The sequence below is a fragment of the Aotus nancymaae genome, unplaced genomic scaffold (genome assembly GCF_030222135.1).
Source record: "Aotus nancymaae isolate 86718 unplaced genomic scaffold, 86718_ANA_hifiasm-v0.15.2.pri h1tg000077l, whole genome shotgun sequence".
NCBI lineage: Eukaryota > Metazoa > Chordata > Mammalia > Primates > Aotidae > Aotus > Aotus nancymaae.
The window spans coordinates 9,267,801-9,287,953 of record NW_026988492.1 but is presented as its reverse complement, the minus strand read 5'-3'; the positions used below and the strand labels follow the sequence as shown (position 1 = coordinate 9,287,953).

Below are 20,153 nucleotides of genomic sequence, written 5' to 3'. Positions count from 1 at the left end.
TTCCTGCAAATATAACAATAGACTCTTGCAAGCAAGTAGGCATCCTGTGGCAGCAAAGCACTGGCAGGAACCATGTTGGTTATCATTATAAAACCCCAGCACTGGCACTTGGTAGATGCTCAACATTTCTGTTGAATGAATGGCTATTCTTTTCAAGTTGAAGTTTCTAGAAAGGCATGTTTCTTTTGTTGAGACAAAGCAAGAACCCCTCTTAGGGGCCTCTGGGCCCTCCATCTCAATCATGGAAGTAAAGGGAAATCTTGAATTCTTTCAAGGGAAATTCCAGACACCTGGCTAGCCCTGAGACGTAAATGAGCAGGTTCCTAAGCAAGAAGATAATGAAGCCACCTCATTGTCTAGGGTTAACACCTGAGGTTTGTTGTCTCATCGCTACAGAGATCAAGGATGCAGACACACAGTGAGGTTAAAAACAGAAGTTTAATGGGCGAAGGAAAGAAAGTAGCTCTCTGCTGGAGAGGGGGACCCAGAAAAATGGGTTGCCAGTCTGCAGTGAAATGCAGAGGGTTTTATAGATGAGCCAACAGGAGATGGTTTCTGATCTACATAGGGTGTAAAAACCTGGTTAGGACCAGGAGTGTCATTTGCATAGGGCATAAATCTCTGGCAGCCCCTACCCCAGTCTTTTACTATGCCGGCAGGTTTTCAGCCTGAGCTGCGCCATGTTGCCCATTTCTTTCTTACTGTACACATGCTAACAAAACAGGGAAGATGGAACTCCCATGGTGGACATGTCTGGCCTCCAGGTAGCCCTTTTCTACTGGTGCAGCTGCTGGCATTCCCCCATGCAAGCTTCCAGCTTTCTTACTTACGTTTGCAGCTCAATCTTTCAGGCTGCTCTTTGTTAGAAAAGAAATGTTTTTGGGAGCCGCTCTTTGTTAGAAGGTCTGCCGAGGATTCTTTTGCCCTCACTATCTGACTAAAAAATTTCTATCTCATGTATCAGTATACTAAAACAACAATCAAGGAAGTTAGAGTCACTAGATGTCTGATTCCCTATGGGAACTAAAGATAACATGTTAATATTATCCCTGAGTTGTTCTTCGGAAACCCGGACCCCCAGCACATAGATTGCTGGCACATGGACCTCAGATAAGGAGGAACTGAGGACTGAACTCTGACCGTCCTTCCTTGTTCTAAATTTCTTCCTGAGGGATCTGGAGGAAGTTATGTCCACAAGCCAGAGCTCATATTCTTTTCTGCTGCCCCCAAATTTTTAGACAAAGCTTCTTTTCCTTAACCAATTGCAAATTGGAAAATCTTTGCATCCACCTATCACCTGTAAGCCCCCTGCTACAAGATATCCACCCTTTCAGGCCAAACCGATGTGTAACATCCCTGTATTGCTCTACACTTCTGCCTGTCACTGATTTCCTGCTTTCCTGAAATTTCCCCCTTCCTTTATACATCCTTGTTTGCAAGTCATTGGGGAAATTGGGTCTGAAATGTAAGCTGCCTTATTCTTGATTCTCCTTGCCTAGAGCCCTGAAAAGAAATGCCTTCCTTTTTCCAACTGGAAGATCTCAGTGTGGATGTTTGGCCTTATTGCTCCAGGTGAGTGGACCTCAGTTCGGTTCCTCAAAATTGTGATCTTGTACTTGGTCAGGAAATCGTACTCCATGTCTTCTCGACGCTAACAGTCTGGGGCTGGGGAAAGCTGCAAAGGAACACAGCAAGTTACCAGTCCTCTCCAGGAGCTCATCATCACAACCACACTTAGGTAGTTGCCCAAACGCTCACCATTGTGTATGACTTCTCAGGAAATACAGATGAGAGGGGATGAGTAAAACACAGTTATGCTTTATGTCTTTCAGGAAAAAGCTAACATGCTGTATTTTTAGGGCTTAGTCATTGCAGATGACAATGTTAGATTTACTACTCTTAAATTTCATAGACTCAGCCAGCATAATTCCAAAGAACTTAGCTAGGATCTTGGTTGGAGACTCTACCACCCTGTCTTCATATTTAAAATGTAGAGGATTAAAAACAATGACATAAACCACCCAAGACAGCGCCCAGGGCACTGCCTACTATTGATCACTTACAGTCATTATGTTCTCCTATGCCTTTTCCATGTGGTTCCCTCAATAAGTCCTCACCTTAAGTATAGCTTCTCATGAAACATATCTCCCTGTAGAGAATTGACTGTACTAACTGTCTCATCAAGGCAGATGTCTCGCACTGTTCAGGAAATAGCCAACAAAACCAACAATTAGGAATTTGATTGTGATAAGTGCATTTAACTGTGACTTATGTGTCCTCCAGATTTATAGGTAAAAAGGGAGGTCCTACGAACAGCCATACTCAGGGCTTTACTTTAAAAAGTCTCAGTTACTCTTTCTCACTTCACAAGTCATATTTCTCCTCCTTGTTAAGAGAAGGGACTACAAAACCAGACTGTCTCAGTGAAAATCCTGGTTCTGCCTTGGTCAACTTACTTAACCTCTCTGTGCCTCTGTTTTCTTATTGGTAAAATTAGATAAATAATTACATCTACCTCCTCGGGCTATTGTGACAATTAAATATTGTGATGTATAGAAAGTGCTAACACAGGCCAGGCTCAGTGGCTCATGCCTGTAATCTCAGAATTTTGGGAGGCTGAGGCAGGAAGACTGCTTGAGAACAGGAGTTCGAGACCAGCCTGGGCATCATAGTGAAACCCCATCTCTATTTTAAAAAATACAAGAATTAGTTGGGCTTGGTGGCATATCCCTGTAGTCCCAGTTACTTGGGGGACTGAGGTGGGAAGATTGCTTGAGCCCAGGCGGTCAAGGCTGCAGTGAGCCTAGATTGTGCCACTGCACTCCAGCCTGGGTTACAAAGTGAGATCTTGTCTCAAAACAAAACAAAACAAAATCACTTCCATCTTAATTTTTTTTTTTGAGATATGGTTGATTTATTATGTGGACATGACTTAACTTTTGTGTATATTCATGATCTTTCATGTTAGGCTATGCAAATCTTACTTAACCAACATTTGATGTCTGTTAAAGGCTTGTGGGTTTTAGCAGAAAAAAGTTACTGCCCTTCTGGAAAATGTTACTTGAAATGTGTCTGGACTTTGGTAGCACAGGTCATGCTTGAAAATGAGGATCTTTAAGTCCTTTAGAATTAATTCTAAAAGGTGTTTTATAATGCTTGAAGTGCAAATGATCTATCAGAGTGGATAAAAATACATTGCACAGATAGATAGCATCTTTAGAGAATGTGTTACTTACTGTAACTGTCACCCAGCCTCATTTGCTATGGTCAATGGGGACATTTTCTGAGTAGATACATAAATGAAACAGATCAAATGAGACATTTCACACTGAAAACCAGTGTGTTGTAGTGAAATGAGAGTGGCTTGGAAGTCAGACTGGAATCCTCCTCTTGACTGCTATTAAACTGTTGTGTGATCTTGTACAAGGCTTTTCACCTCTGTGGGGGGTTGTTTTCTTCATCCATAAAAGATGATGATTTGATGAGACAGTTTGTGAAGTCTTTCTAGTTCTATGATGCTATCCTATTCGGCAGCATCATCAGCCTCAGAAATACCTGGATTTAATGAAACCAGGAAGGCAGGACAACCTGATTTTTTTTGTTCTGTTGCCCAGGCTGAAGCACAGTGGTTCAATCATAGTGCACTGCAGCCTTGAACTCCTGGTCTCATGCAAGCCTCCCACCTCGGCCTCCTGAGTAGCTGGGACTTCAGAAACATACCACCATGCCAAGCTAATTAAAAAAATTTTTTTGTAGAGATGAGTTCTTGCTATTTTGCTCAAGCTGGTCTCAAACTCCTAGCCTCAAGTGATCCTCCCACCACCTCAGCCTCCCAAAGCATTGGAATTACACGCATGAGTCAATGCGCCTAGCCTGATTTTTTATTAGTTGATGGTGTGCTCAGGCTTTATTTTTCTCTCTTTCTGTCTACAACTGACTTATCTAGTATAATAAAATAATCTTCTGTGGTACCTTCTATGGTATCATGAATTCAAGCTCAGATATATTAGAAGAGACATTTTTAAGTTGAATGAACATTTTTTTCATTACTTAATTCTAATGGACTATTTTAAAGCCCATCCTCTGGCTCTACATGTTAGTAGATCATAACAACTAAGAGGAACTTGTTTAGTTGCCTGGTGCTGCATGTTTCTGTTTTTGAGATAACATGGAGCATTCTCATTCTGAGATGAACATTCATTCATTAATTCATTCATTATTTACTTATTTACATCTATAAATGGTATGCACTTTCCTTGATAAAGTTTCAAAGACTAAAATGCACACTTCTCAACAAATTCAGTGCAAGTTGAAAAGTATTGGTTTATTGCTTAATGCTCTGTTCCCGTCTAAAGTAGATAACAGTATTTTCTGTGAGAGCTCTGGAGGAGAAGAAGGGCATTGTATTAGTCTGGTCTCATATTGCCATAAAGAAATACCCAAGACTGGATGACTTATAAAGAAGAGGTTTAATTGGCTCATGGTTCTGCAGGTTTTACAGGAAGCATGGCTGGGGAAGCCTCTGGAAACTTACAATCATCATTATTCACTAGCCTATGCCCTTAAAAGAGGGTAATACTTTGTAAGTCTGAGTTTCATTTAATCTTTCCTGACCTTTCTTTAAAGAGTAATTCTTATTCTGCATGTTTGGAAAATTAATTTTATAGGAAAATATCTTCTTACTCTGTAGTCTATATATTTTTGCTATGCTATGTGTCATCATTTCCATGTTCCATGGTTCATCTTGTTACTATGATTAGAAGTCTCTGCCTTTTTTATTTTGGGCACCTCCATTCTCTGCTCAAATTCACCTTCCTTCCCCAGGGTGCGTCTTTCTTTCTCCTGTTACCAAGATCAGCTTTCTGCTGCTGTCACTGGGCAAAATGGGAAAGAATGGACCAGAGATTAGGTAAGTGGCCTGATGAAAGAGAAGCCAGAGTGGATTAGAGTTTATTTTGCTTTTGCAATTCTGTTTTAGTTAGCTGTTCATATAAATGCTTTGACTCATGATGAAATTGCTGTTCTTCAAATTGCAATTTGAGTTTATGTGTGTGTATTTCCAATATTGTATTCTGAGTAAAGTTGTTGCTGATGATGTGGGTTTTGATACTTGATATCTGCATAATAAAGGATAATTACAGTCACCTGTAAGAGAATATGGGTTAACAATAAACATCAATGCCATAACAGGCCAGCAGCAGCGTGTGAATTGGATGTTTTCAGAATCAACTCTGAATCAGTTATAACTGTCATTTATGATATAAGGCATAAAAACAATTGGATTAATTGAACAAGCTGACATTCTGCTCATGTGGCTAACAGTAAGTAGTAATATGCCAATTTATTGACATGACAGCCATCTGGTTATCCTTTAGTGCATCTCATCTTAAAGGAAGAGTTATAGAAATTAAACAATTTCAATAAACTACCAATGAAATTTACACTAGTCTATCCCCACATGACTTTCTGTGTGTAATTTTTAAAAGTCTATTTAAATTCTTAAAATTGGATTAATTTTTACAGATTGCTCCTGATTTCTGGCCCAGCATCTCACCTTTATATTAGCAACTTACTGTTTGATCTCAAGTTTCCTTCGCCCTGATGATAACCAAGATGATATCAATGTAACCCCAGAAACACCTGGATATTTACCACCTGTTTGGTTCTTTTCCATTAGTTTTCAAATCAAGTCTTGGCACCAGATATTGTGAGGTTGTGTCTATCACAGAACAGATCCTGCCAAACAGTCTGTGAAAAATAGCAGCTGGCTGGCTGAGAAGGGAGTGCTGTCTCATTGCCAATTGCTACACCAGTCAGATCAGCAAGTATTCAGTAAGTGCTTACTCAAGACTTGCAATCTGAAACATTTAAAATGTGACACCTGTGCTTCCAATTTTCATGGGACTCTGTGTGATTTTCATGGCTGGTGCAGTTACCTGTCTTCCCAGCAGTGGCCTAAGGTGACCTGTGACAGCTCTAGGGTTGTTTTTCAATGTCCCAATCCTCTCCACTAATTCAAAGTAAGCCATTGTTATCCCAGTAAGCCCTACTCACCACTCTGAAGTCTTACAAATCTAAACTAAGTGAATTCACCTGTGGTTTCTATGACGCGAAATGCCTCTTATTCATGTTCTTAAAGAAATGTCTGGTTCCTGGCTCACACCTGTAATCCCAGCACTTTGGGAGGCCAAGGCGGGTGGATCACCTAAGATCAGGAGTTTGAGACCAGCCTGGTCAACATGTTAAACCCCGTCTCTACTAAAAATACGAAACTTAGCTGGGTGTGGTGGTGGGCACCTGTAATCCCAGCTACTTAGAAGGCTGAGACAGGAGAATCACTTGGACCTGGGAGGCAGAGGTTGCAGTGAGCCAGTGAGCTGAGATCACCCCATTGCTCTCCAGTCTGGGTGACGACAGTGAAACTTCGCTTCGGAAAAAAAAAAGAAAGAAAGAAAGGAAAAAGAAATGTCTGCTTCCTTTCCTCCTTGGTGCTTGGTGAGGGAGCGGTCAGCAGTGACCCCTAAACCCTCTCATGGCTTCTGCTGCTTTTCCTGGCTTCTTCAGAGCAGGGCAAGTTCATGGAACCATCAGACTTTTTCTTAGGAAAAGGAGAATATTGACAATGCAATTTCTGACTTATTCCTGGCTGGCTAAGAGAAAATGGCATCGCGGCCTCGAATCACTTCACTAGGCTGTTGTCTACACACCCATCTATCAAGTTGGCCTTTTAAAAGTGACTTTATTTACTTCTCTTTTTGGCTGTATTGATTTCTGAAGCCTTCCCAAAGAACACCTGCAGGTCTCCCCAAGTCAAACTCAAATTATTTGATATTAAAGTGAGACTAAGTCATGCAGCACACATTCTCAGTTCTTTGTGAAACAGTAGCACTCCCTGGAACAAAAGGCTGGCAGCTATTAAATAGGAAATTATAGGAGCAGGAGGAGCCTCCTTTCATATATGGATCATGTTGAGTCTATGTCTGCACTGCTGCCTGTACCAGGCCACCACATTGCTGGTGCACCAGGAGTTTTACAGCAAATTGCATGCACTTTTGTTAGTACTTTAAGGAAGACAGACCATCTCCTGATGCCTCCTGCTTATATCATTAAAAATAAAGACAGTTTATTGAGGAAAGGGCAGTTTTTTGAAAAATACCCTGAGGCTGCATGAATAAATTATAAGTAATAAAAATGCAGATTCTCAGACTCCACCCCAGAGATTGATTCATTCATGTAGAGTGGGGTGCAGGAATCTGCATTTATGAGGTACCAGGTGGTGCCGATGTTGGCAGAATTCAAGCCTCGCTTTGAGAAACACAAATAAAGCTTAAAGTTCTGTGTGCAGCATGCCAAAAACATGCTTTACATTTTAAGGTGAAATAGCTACCTAAATAATGCCCAGGTGGAGACCTCATGGATTTAAGGTAACAGAAATAGGGAGAAATATATTCAACTGCCTCAATTTCATTGCTTCACTAAAACACTAATCAAATACCACCTTATCCCTAGGAGATTTGAGGCAATGGGCTTGGCTCTCTGGCCAATGGATGAATATTTGGGAAACCACAAATATTTTGGTGTAAGGCAGGGAGTTAGGGGAGGGTCAGAATATGCTGGGGGGAACCCAGGTAACAGCTCTAGAAGGGCCATTTTTGCCTTCAGAGGAACTTACATTTTTGTTTTTTAAAAAAGAAACTATCAAATGTGAGCTTTAGCAAGATCACTTTGATCAAAGTGTGAAAGATGGGTTCAATAATTTCCCCATTTTATAGATGCCACCTGAGACTCGGAGGTTAACGAATTGGCCCAGGTTTATTAAGTATGTGAATTAGTAAGATTCAAACTTGGGAAGTTTGCCTCTAGAATCACCTTCATCAGCAGGCTCTAGTCCTATAAAATTAAAACGTTTTTCTAGCCAATTGTCTTTGATTCATGGTATATTTAAACTGAAATTCAACATCTAAGTTTAAATGCAGTAGGCATGCATTTAATTTCCTTTTTCTTTGTGTTTTTTTGAGATGGAGTCTCGCTCTGTCACCTAGGTTGGAGTGCAGTGGCGCAATATCAGTACACTGCAACCTCTGCTTCCTGGAATCAAGTGATTCTCCTGCCTCAGCCTCCCGAGTAGCTGAGATTGCAGGACCCACCACCATGCCCAGCTAATTTTTGTACTTTTAGTAAAGACAGGGTTTCACCATGTTGGCCAGACTGGTGTTGAACTCCTGACCTCAAGTGATCCGCCTGTCTCGACCTCCGAAAGTTTTAGGATTGCAGGCATGAGCCACCACGACCAACCTAATTCCTTTTTATTCAAAGGGAAAATAATCACAAAAAAAATTTCACGCAAAATTCCCCACACTCAGGCTGGCATTTCCTTCTCCTTCTGAGAAGTTGAAATTAGCACCTGAGTGTTTTCCATACAAGCGCTGCACCAGGTATGTGTGAGGCATTGCAACAGACTTTGGGCGTGGAGTCTGGCAGCTGAGATCCTCACGGAGGGCCCAGTTTCACGGGGAGATTCTCTGTTGGCAAAGAATGATGGCAGTATTGATAAATGATGCTATACAAAGGCACAAGAAGAGACAGACTCTGTCTGGATAGGACACCTGTGCTGAGGCAATGAATGGCAAGAGGGAAAGAGGCACAAAGGTTGGGGGAGAACATTCTAGACAGAACAGGAACAGAGAAAGAGAACATACTGATTTGTCTGATTAAAACCAAGAGTTAGAGTAATTCTTGGAATCCATTTTCTGTTTCTCAGTATCTGATTTCCAAATAATTCTACCATTAGAGATAAATAAGTACCTGAGCTTTCATTTGAATGTCTTTGGCCTCCATTGAAATTCATTTTCTTTTGTCTGACCTTGAAAATAATGAAGTTTCCATTTAAAATGAGCTACGTGCTTCTGTGGTTTTGAGAGGATCCCGGTGTAGCTATGCAGAAGTGCTGGACAGATCCTGAAGGTTTCTGTAAGGTTTTATCCCGGGCAATTCTGCTCATATGAATCTACACACTTTAAGAAAAACGGGAAAATTGAGCTAATTTTACATCTATTTAAGACACCCTTTTATTTTTTCTTTTTCAAGGATTTTAAAATATCAGCTAATATAAATATTTATGATTTCATTATTAGGCATCAGAAACCTTAAAGTTAGATGCCTGAAAAAAATAAAACCAAAAAAACCATGATTTCTAACTATGTTTTACAAGCAATCTAATGAAGGCAGATAGTCTAAGTTCTCCTCAAATCCAAAACTGCTTTCCTTGGATCCTTTTTGAGAAGTAATTTTGCCCTAGAAATAAATCTCATATCATTGCCCCTCCAGAACATCTAAGTTTTTACCCTTTCACAAGAACTCTCTGTGATGCCTGTACAATAGGTATAATTTCTCCCAATTTAGAGATGATAAAACTGAGGAAGTGTATTTAACTGATTTGCCTTAATTTTTATGCTTAGTTCATTTAAGGGCTGGCCTGGGTGGGGGTGGAGGCCTGATTTCCTGAGATGCCAAGACTCTCTTCCACAATATAGGCACATCTAATGGCAAATAAACATATATCGATTGAAGGAAGACATTCTTAATGTAATTATTTCCTTTGGTTTCTTTTATTTGACATTTACAGATGACTTAACACGACAGAATTAAAACACGATCTCCTACCAAGTAATGAAGAAGATAAAAGTATCTTTTTCCCCACAGTTGCCTCTGGCCAGTAGTTGATCCTCAAAAGTATTTACTAAAAATGAACAAATAAATGATGGGACAAAAGATAAGAGGAAGCCTGAATTTCACACACAGTTTCCATTTTCTGAAATACACAGACTGTGTATTAGAAGGGAGTTTACTTCTAAGAGTTATTTTTGTTTTGCTTTGTTTGTTTGTTTGTTTGTTTGTTTGTTTTGAGACAGGGTCTTGCTCTGTTGCCCAGGCTGGAGTGCAGTGGTGTGATAATAGCTCACTGCAGCCTCGACTTTGGGGCTCAAGCAATCCTTCTGCCACAGGCTTCCAAGTATCTGCGATTACAGGGACACATCCGTAAAATTTAATTTTTTTTTTCTTTTGGTAGAGGCAGAGTCTACTATGTTGTCCAGGCTGGTCTTGAATTCTGGGCTCAAGTGATCCTTCTGCCTTGGCCTCCCAAAGTGCTGAGATTACAGGCATGAGCAACTGTGCCCAGCACTGGTCACTGCTGTATGTGGCAGAAAGAAATAAATGTGTAGCCACCTCATGCTGCCTTCTCTGTTAACCACACCTCACCCCACTCCAGCCCATGCAAAAGGACCCATATTTTGTACTATTTGTAGTTCTAACCAGTTGGATCAGGGATGAGTACCTGATCCCCCAAAAGCTAATTTGTTTGAATGGCCAGAGACCATCAGATTATCCCTGTCAACAGTTTGACCTAAGAGGCCAGAAGTCATAATCAGAAATTAAAAGCCACCAAAGCAAGCCACAACTACTTACAGTACAAGAGAGTCAAAGTAAGAGAAAGCAGCAAAAGTCAACTTGCAGAGATGAAATTGTAATAGAGGTACAAGGAAAAAGAAAGTTGAGAGATTGTGGCCAGAGAAAACTATACACAGAGAAGCAGAGGGAGGGAAGAGAAAAGGAAGGAAAAGAGAGAGGAAGAAAGGGAAGAAAGGAAAGAGGGCAGAAAGGGAAAGAGAGAGAAAGAAACCACTGAACTTGGTTTTTACATTTTTTTCATTCGTTAATTGTTTAATTCATTTATTATTGATATTAATAGATAATACACGTGCATATTTTCTGGGTATACATGATATTTTGATACACTCATTTAATGTGTAAAGATCAAATCAGGGCTCACTCCTGTAATCCCAGTGCTTTGGGAGACTGAGGTGGTAGGATTGCTTGAGGTCGGGAGTTTGAGACCAGCCTGAGCAACATGGTGAAACCCTGTCTCTACAAAAATTTTTTTAAATTAGCTGGACATGTTGGCACACACCAGTAGTCCCAGCTACTAGGGAAGTTGAGGTGGGAGGGGATCACTTGAGCCCAGGAGTTCCAGGTTACACTGAGCTATGATCACGCCACTGCACTCCAGCCTGGGTGCCAGAGAGAGACCCTGGCCTCTTAAACAAACAAACAAACAAAAAACGATCAAATTAGAGTAATGTTCTATCCATCACCTAAACGTTTATCTTTTCTTTATGCCAATAACATTTGAATTATTCTCTTTAGGTTATTTTGAAATGTACGGTAGGTTATTATTACCTATAGTCCACCTACTGATCTGTTGAACACTAGATCTTGTTTCTGATTCTATCTGACTGTATATTTGCACCCATTAATCAATTTCTCTTCATCCTCCTCTGCCCCCACCCTTCCTGGCCTCTGGTACCCACCAATCTACTCTCCATCTTCATGAGATCCACTTTTTAAGTTTTCACGAGTGTCTTTCTGTGCTTTATTTCACTTAACATAATGATCTTCAGTTCTATCCATATTCTGCATGAAAACTAGCATTTTCATGAAGCCCAACTTTATTTTATTTCCTTGAGACTTTCTTATATTGATCCAATCACTCTTCCTGTCCTTATTGTATTTTATTGCATCATTTTCTGTTTTTTTTCTTTTTTGCAACCAAGAACTTTCACTAGAGCATCAAATTTCAATGTTAAAAACAAAAAAATTTTAATAAAGCTGAATAAGAGAAGCACTATAATCATCAGTTTTCTTTTAGGTGGACTCTCAATTAGGAATTTTGTGTCACTGGCTTTAGCAGTTCCATTACTAGCTGACATTGTTTTCTAGGGCATTTGAGTGAGTAAATGTGTTTTATCACCTTGCCGACAGGCTATTTGAATTGGTTTCTAGAGAATTTGGCACTTTGAACTAATGAGTATTTTAACAGATTCAAAGCCTTTAAGGAAGAAAGTTTGTTGCACAATCTCTGGGAGAATGAGAAAATATTTGGTTTTGTTGAACATGACAAATCACTAATTTGCTAACAAATGGACACTGTTACTCTGTCACCTATATGGATGAATGATCACCTCGCTTAGCCTTTTAGATATACAATTTTCTTTTTTGCCAATACAATTATGATTTTTCATAGCAATGCTCCCTACATGGCAATTTCTTATTCAAATCAATATAATTAATATGCAGCATGATAAGCCATTGTTTAGCTATGACATTATATACATAGACATATAGACATATATACACATGTATTTTTTTTTCTTTTAACAAATATTTGCTAAGTGTCTACTGTGTATATAATGGCATTGGGTGTTGCTTGGGGACAAGTATACACAGACGTCATCCCTGTTCTTAATGTTATTTTTAATGACAGATTGATGATTAATTTTATTAAATGTTCTTCAAAAACATAGGCACATTGTGCTTTTTCCAAAGGAAGCTGGTTTGGAGAATTACAGTTCCTCTCAGTTCTAGAGATCCATAATCTGTTAGAGGAAGTTGACTTGGATGAAAATTCTCCTCTGGCCTGTGGATCTTTGTAGCTACCATTCGTTGCACAAAAACAAATGAATAAATTAACAAATGAGTGAATGGATGAAGCAATGAACTGGTAAGATTATAAACTGAAAAATTTCACAGGTAAAATCTGGTACGCTCAGATTTTACAGGTAAAAATTTCACAGGTAAAATCTGGTACCTAGCCTTGGTGTGACTAATTTAAATAATTGTTTTTTGTTTTGTTTTGTTTTTTTATTTTGTTTTTCTGGTGCTTACTTGGAGCATCAAAATCTTGACTATAGGCTGGCATGGTGGCTTATGCCTGTAACCCCAGCACTTTGGGAGGCTGAGTTAGGTGGATCATCTGAGGTCAGGAGTTTGAGACCAGCATGGCCAACATGGCGAAACTCCATCTCTACTAAAACAGTAAAAATTAGCCAGGCATGATGGTGTGTGCCTATAATCCCAGCTACTCAGGAGGCTGAGGCATGAGAATTGCTTGAACCTGGGGTGTGGAGGTTGCAGTGAGCCAAGATCATGCCATTGCACTCCAGCCTGGGTGACAGAGCGAGACCCAATCTCAAAAAAAAATCTTGAGTACAATTTTTTTTTCTCACTTTTGATTCTTGTCTAAGTGCTCAAAATAGCCTTTATAATAACATATACTAAATTGGGACTAGTGCTTTTATCCCCTTGTTGACCTAAAAGGAAGAAGATGAGTCACAAAATATGAATTAGAGCTTTTGTGAGCCAAAATGAGGACTGCCGCCTGGACACATGTCCAAGTTGCCTTGGAGAATGCTCACTCAGCATTTGTTACAAGCAGGGTTTTAAAGGCAAAGGGAACAAGGAGGGGGTACAGACAGCAATTCTCTTGGTTTACAGAGATAACATTGATTAGTGATTGGCTATGAATTTTTGGATTACAGGGTATGAGCTATGATGTCCCGCATATAGCATTTTATGACTCCTCGATTGGTCTAGACCCCACAGAGCAAGTGGCTTCAGGAGGTAATTATTTAGCTCAAGGGAGAGTGATGTGACTAAGTGGCTGCTGTCACATTCCTATGCTTCTCTGGGCCTGATCATTTAATGGAGCTAGCATTCTTCAGGTAAAAAGCTTCTTTTCTTCTTTTTTCCCTCCATACCCTTGACCAATCCTAGAGAATTAATTAAAAGGAAACCTTGCTTACCTCCAGGATGTTTCGAAAATTTCTGTCCCTGCCTCAACCCCCAGATTAAACTCACTAATAATATAGAGCCAATATAAACTCTAAATACTCAATAACCTTAGACTTAGGAAAATTAAATTATTGGCCAGTAATTGCTCCAATAGTTCCTGCCCCAACCCCCACCCCAATTGTTAACACCAGGGAGAGATGCATGGACCTGTTGGCTGTTTTTTCTCTGTTTCTTCCATTTTCTGTCATGCATCATTTAATACCCTTTACAGTGGGAAAAGTAATGTCTTGCAAGTAGCCCAAGCTGCGACAGATTCCCCCACTGCAAACTTTATTGGTGTCTTCTATTGAACAAGTTGAAAACATTCTGGCTACTACGTGTGGTACCACCTGATCCCCCTATGGTCACTGAAACACATGACTTAGTCCTATTGAATGCTTATATGATTAGCCATTATTGGTCAACATTTTAATTTCCCTAAACACAAGATTATTGAGTATTTAGAGTTGATTCTGGCTCTGTATCAATAGTGAGTTTAATTTTAAAAATAAATCCTAAATTTCATTTTTGAAATGGCAGACTAAAAATTTACCACTTTCTCTCCTCTTCTAAATCATGTTTAAAATCACAGGGAATTGACCACAAGAGCATAAATTTATCTATGACAAAACTAGGAGATAGCGGTAACTTCAAACCACGATCTGTAAGAATGGTCTTCCTTATGAGATGAAGTCAAATTCAGATATGGGAAAACCAAGGAGAACATGCCCACAGGGGCATCTCTCAGACAAAGGGGATAGAGCTCCAGAGAACTGGCATATCGGTTGTGACAAGACCACAGCCCATTGTCTGAAACCAGAATACAAGACACAGGAACAGAGTATAAGGGATGGTGGCTTTTCTGGGTTGGGTTTGGCACCAAGGAGAAGCAAAGGAATTGAAATAGAAGAAGAATCACTGACCGCTGATCAAGATGCACAAAGCTGGACACGAGTTGAAGTGTTAAGGGCAGACTTCAATTAGTAATAACTATTTCAATAGGGAAAGGAGTCCAGTATATACTGTACAGAGGTGACAGTTATCTGGGCATTTTAAAGGGATAATGGGGGAGTAGGAAAGGGGACCAGCAGGAACTCAGTAGAGTCACAGAAATGAAAAATTACAAAAAGTAGAAAGGGGGTTGGTCAGTGTAAAGCCCATCTGAGCTTTCTATTGGGCACTTAAGGAAGTTAAGCTCCTACCCTCCCACAGAGGCTGAGAGACACAGGCCCTGCCTTCAAGCGTGGCCAGAACAAACAGTAAATTCATTTGGCAGCCTTGAGTGTTTTTAAGCAGTCACCTTGGGGAGTGGGGGGATACTGGGGTCATCCTAGGGATGTGGCCTTGAGCAGTTAGAAAGTATGTCAGTGCTATTATGAATAGTGCTGCAATGGAATCAACCCAAATGCCCATCAATGATAGACTGGATTTGAAAAATGTGGTACATATACACCATGGAACACTATGCAGCCATAAAAAGGAATGAGATCATGTCCTTTGCAGGGACATGTTTGAAGCTGGAAGCCATTATCCTCAGCAAGCTAATGCAGGAATAGGAAACCAAACACTGCATTTATAACCAAACACTGCACCATTCTCACTCATAAACGGGAATTGAGCAATGAGAACACATGGACATAGGGAGGCAAACATGCTGGGCAGCCTGTTGGGGAGTTGGAGAGAGCATTAGGAAAAACAACTAATGCATGCCAGGCTTAATACCTAGGTGATGGGTTGGTAGGTGCAGCAAACCATCATGGCACACATTTACCTATGTAACAAACCTGCACATCCTGCACATGTACCTTGAATCTTAAAATTTTTAAAAATTAAATTAAATTAAAATGTAATGAAGAAAGTATGTCAGTGTTCGTTTAAGTCTTTATAGGCCAAGGTTAAGGCCTATTCAAGAGGAGGGCTCGGAGTAGCCTGGCTAGAGCTTGGTCCAGGAGAGACTCTTTTTTCACCATGAAATCAGAGAGGTGGAACGTGCTATGGTAATAAACAATGAAGACTCCAGTGGCTGCTTCTCTGGGTTTGAGGCATGGCTCAGCTATTTACCAGATGTGTAAACTTGGGTGAACCAATACGCTTCAGTATCTCCATTTCATTATCTTTAAAATATAAATCGATGTAATACCTATGCCATAGAGAATACACGATGATTATTTGAATTGTTTGTGAAGCACTTAGAACACTGCCTAGCACAATGTATAGGCTGCGTAAGTGTTTTCTATAATTACATTTGATGAAGCTGTCTTCACATCATATTGGGGAAAAAAGAGACTGTGTAGGGTGAATAGCTCTGCAGTTGCTGATCTTGGTTCACTTGGGAGAAGAAAAGGCTAAAATATTCAATTGCACACAGAAGCCTATATTATAAAGGACTACAGTGTGAGTCAGAGATAATCTTTGTACAGCTAGAAAATGGTTCTGACCCACCTCCAACAAAGACCTTCTCTAGAAAAAACTCACCTTGTTGAGAGTTGAATACTAATCCAGAAAAACCATCTCAGAATCCGTATAGAGATCCTACTTATAAAAATGAGAATTTAAAGAAAAATAATGAAAGAGAAATAGAAGATGAAAAACACTGACCAGAAAAATGTCATCAGAAAAGAAAGCAAACCTAAGTCAAAGAAACAACAGAACAAAACAAAGCAAAACAAAACAAAACTATTTATCAGAGTGGACTGAGTTATTTTGCAGTGACACAAAACCTCTAAATCTCAGTGGCTAAAAACAGCAAATTTTTATTTCTCGTTCAGGCTATGCGCCTGCCTTGGGCTGACCGAGCCATGATTCATAGCATTCCTACTTAGGAATCTAGGCTAAAAAAGCCACCATTTTCTGCAATGTCCTAAAATCTCTGTGACCAAGAGAAGTGAAGAAGTCGTATCTTAAAATTTCCAATAGAAATAACACGTGACTTCCACAAAGATTTCCCTTGCCATAAGCCATTCATGGAGCCACAATTAATTTCAAATAGGGAGAGAAGTTCAATGCTTCCATATGCCCGGAAAAAGAAGTACAATGTTTGTTTTTGTTTTTCTGTATTTTTGTTTTCCTTCCAACTTTTATTTTAGGGTGCAGTTTGGTTACATGGGTAAATTGTGTGCCATGTGAGTTTTGTGTACAAATTATTTCATCACTCTGGTAATGAGCATAATACCCAATAAGTAGTTTTTGATCCTTACTCTCCTCCCACCCTCCACCCTCAAGAAGGCCCCTGTATCTATTGTTCCCTTCTTTGCGTCCATGTGCACTCAATGTTTAGCTTCTACTTATAAGTAAGAACCTGTGGTATTTGGTTTTCTGTTCCTGCATTCATTCACCTAGGATAATGGTCTCCAATTGCATCCATGGTGCTGCAAAGGACATGATCTCATTCCCTTTTCATTTCTCAGTGTGTACATACCGTATTTCCTTTATCTAGTCCAGCATTGATGGGCATCTAGGTTGATTCTATTTCTTTGCTATTGTGAATACTGCTGCAATGAACATATACATGTATGTGTTTTTATAGTAGAAAAATTCATATTCCTTTGGGTATATATCCAGTAATGGGATTGCTGGGCCAACTGGTAGTTCTGTTTTAATTTATTTGAGAAATCTCCAAACTGCTTTCCACAATGGCTGATCTAATTTACATTTCAACCAGTATTGTACAAGCAGTACAACCATTCCCTTTTCTCTGCAACCTCTCCAGTGTCTGGTTTTATTTTTAAATAATAAGCATTCTGACTGGTGTGAGATGGTATTTTATTCTAGTTTTGACTTGCATTTCTTTAATTATAAGTAATATTGAGCATTGTTTTCATAGGCTTGTTGGCCACATGTATGTCCTCTTTTGAGAAGTGTCTGTTTATGTCTTTTGTCCATTTTTTAATGGAGTTGTGTCGCTTTTGATAAACATGGCAATATTCGTAAACATCTCTGAATACTACTACTAAACACTTAAAAATCTAACTTAAGAAAACTCCACATAAGTAAAATTGTATTTGAATCTAATATTCTAGGGCCTATTATATCTGGGAGAAAATTGAGCCACAAAGATCAACGAGTTTAATCCAGTAGAATTACTAGAATGAATCCTTAGAGTTCAAGTAGGACACACACACACACACACACACACACACACACAGTGGGCTTCTATTTTTCCTTAGTAATATCCAGTGCTATAAAAATAGAGAATAGATCATTTGTTTTCTAAAGGAAACATAATATGATAGTATTTATATCCAGTCAACTTATTATTTAAGCATAAGGGCAACAAAAAATAGTTTTAAACATTTGAGAACTCACAAAACATATTGTCTTCAGCCTTTCTCAAGTTACCTGAGGACAAACGTCAATCAATCAAAGGATGACTGTGGAAACTGTGATGGAAAGAGTGGCAGTGAGCATGAAAAGAGTTAACTCAAAGACAAGATAGAAGTGCTTAATCTAGGTATTATAATCACTGAACAGATTGGATATTTTTAAATCCTAACAGTGTAAAGTGATACAACTTAAGAAGCTGAACCGAAAATAATATTAGCAATAATAATAATGGGGAAATTTTGAGCTCTTAATGTGCACTCTGCATTGTTTTAAGCACTTTAAACATACCAGCCATTTTTTTTTTTTTTTTTTTTGAGACCAAGTCTCACTCCGTCACCAGGCTCACTGCAACCTCTGCCTCCCAGGTTCAAGCAATTCTCCTGCCTCAGCCTCCCGAGTAGCTGGGACTACAAGCCCGCGCCACCATGCCCAGCTAATTTTTTTGTATTTTTAGTAGAGACAGGGTTTCACCATGTTGGCCAGGATGGTCTCGATCTCTTGACCTTGTGATCCACCTGCCTAGGCCTCTCAAAGTGCTGGGATTACAGGCATGAGCCACCATGCCCAGCCCATACCAGCCAATTATTACAACAGTCATATCTCTTTATGATTGGTAGCTAGATAGACCCCAAACACACAAAATTGCTAATCGTTGTATTTTTATAATATTTCTTAATGAAAGTAGTGAAATTTAAAATTTAAATTTAAAATTCCACTTTATTTTTAAAACTTTATTGAGAATTTTATGTGCTTTAAAATTTTCATTTTATTTTATTTTGGTTTTTTATTTTTATTTATTTATTTATTTTGTTAAGACAGGGTCTCACTCTGTCACCCAGGCTGAAGTGCAAGTGGCGTGATCATAGCTCACTGCAGCCTTGATCTCTGAGGCTCAAGAGATTCTCCCACCTCAGCCACCACAGGCACGCACCAACACATCTGACTAATTTTTAATTTTTTTTTGTAGAGACAGGATCTCCTTAAGTTTATCAACCGAGGCTGATCTCAAACTCCTGGGCTCAAGCAAGCCTTTTGCCTCAGCCTCTCAAAGTGCTGAGATTATAGGGGTGAGCACCATGAGCCTTTATGCTATTTTAATGTGCAAAGTTTATATTTTTGTTTTTTTTAATATTAAAAAGTATTTTGAATATTTTTGAGAAAAAGAACTTTTGGGAAACATGTTCACAAATAATTTTTACTTTTTCAATTTCTTTTACTTTATGAGTTTATGATAAAAAATTTCAAACTGCATACACTTTGAAGACAATTGCATTTTATGTTTTCTTAATTTTAGAAAGTGTAAAAGAAGCAACTTTGATAAGAACATATAACAGTTCAGATCATAAAAGAGAAGAGCTAAAAGAAAAAAATCAAAATTTTGAGAAAAAAATTGTTTAAATTTTTGAAAACTCTAAACAGTAAAAGTGAGCAGATTTCTTTAAAGTGTAATTCACAAATAACTCTAAAATAGAACCTTACAAATTCTTTATTTCAGAAGATTTAATTACTATTAAAACAATGAAATTAGGTATGAACTGAGAGGATAAATAAAAAACAATGAAAAAGAACAAGACAATCTTATTGAATCAGGAATTCAAACAAGTCAAATCCTTGAAACTTCATCTTCTTTATTAAATGAATATTTAATTTCTAATCAAAACAATGAGAATAAGAAAGAATTATTCCTTTAAAACTCATGACTCAAAAACAACAGACTCTAGCCTCCCCATTAGAAGATGAAAAAAAAAAAACCACCACGTACATGACCTATGATGTACAGACCTGCATTTGTACTCTTGCCCAAGAACTCTCAAATGTCAGATGGGCCTCTAGAGGTATCTTCATATTAAGAAATACAGATTAAGAATAGTATGAGACTACTCTGTCAATATTGTGTAAATAAATTTGAAAAGCTGGATGTAATACATGATTTTTTTGGTGGAAGTCATAAATTATTAATACTGAGAACTAAAGAGGTAGAAAATTGTAAAGAAATAAATGCCATAAAAGAATATGTTAAATTGTTAAAAAAAAAATATATATATATATACACACACACACACACACCCAATCATGACATCCTCAAAACAAGCACATCATTTTCTGGGAGAGTCTCAGGAAATTCCATAGCATTAAGAAACAGATAGGCTGGGTGTGGTGGC

At 38.8% G+C, this 20,153-nt stretch overlaps 1 long non-coding RNA gene across 1 annotated transcript in view; it reads right to left on the bottom strand.

The window, feature by feature from the left end:
• Window positions 1–554: 554 nt before the first annotated feature.
• LOC105715730 (uncharacterized) overlaps window positions 555–20,153 on the bottom strand; it is a 37,917-nt gene continuing 18,318 nt past the window's right edge. Inside the window, exon 3 of the long non-coding RNA XR_001107116.2 lies at window positions 555–1,675. This is a non-coding gene — a long non-coding RNA (uncharacterized LOC105715730). The remainder of the gene's footprint in view (window positions 1,676–20,153) is intronic.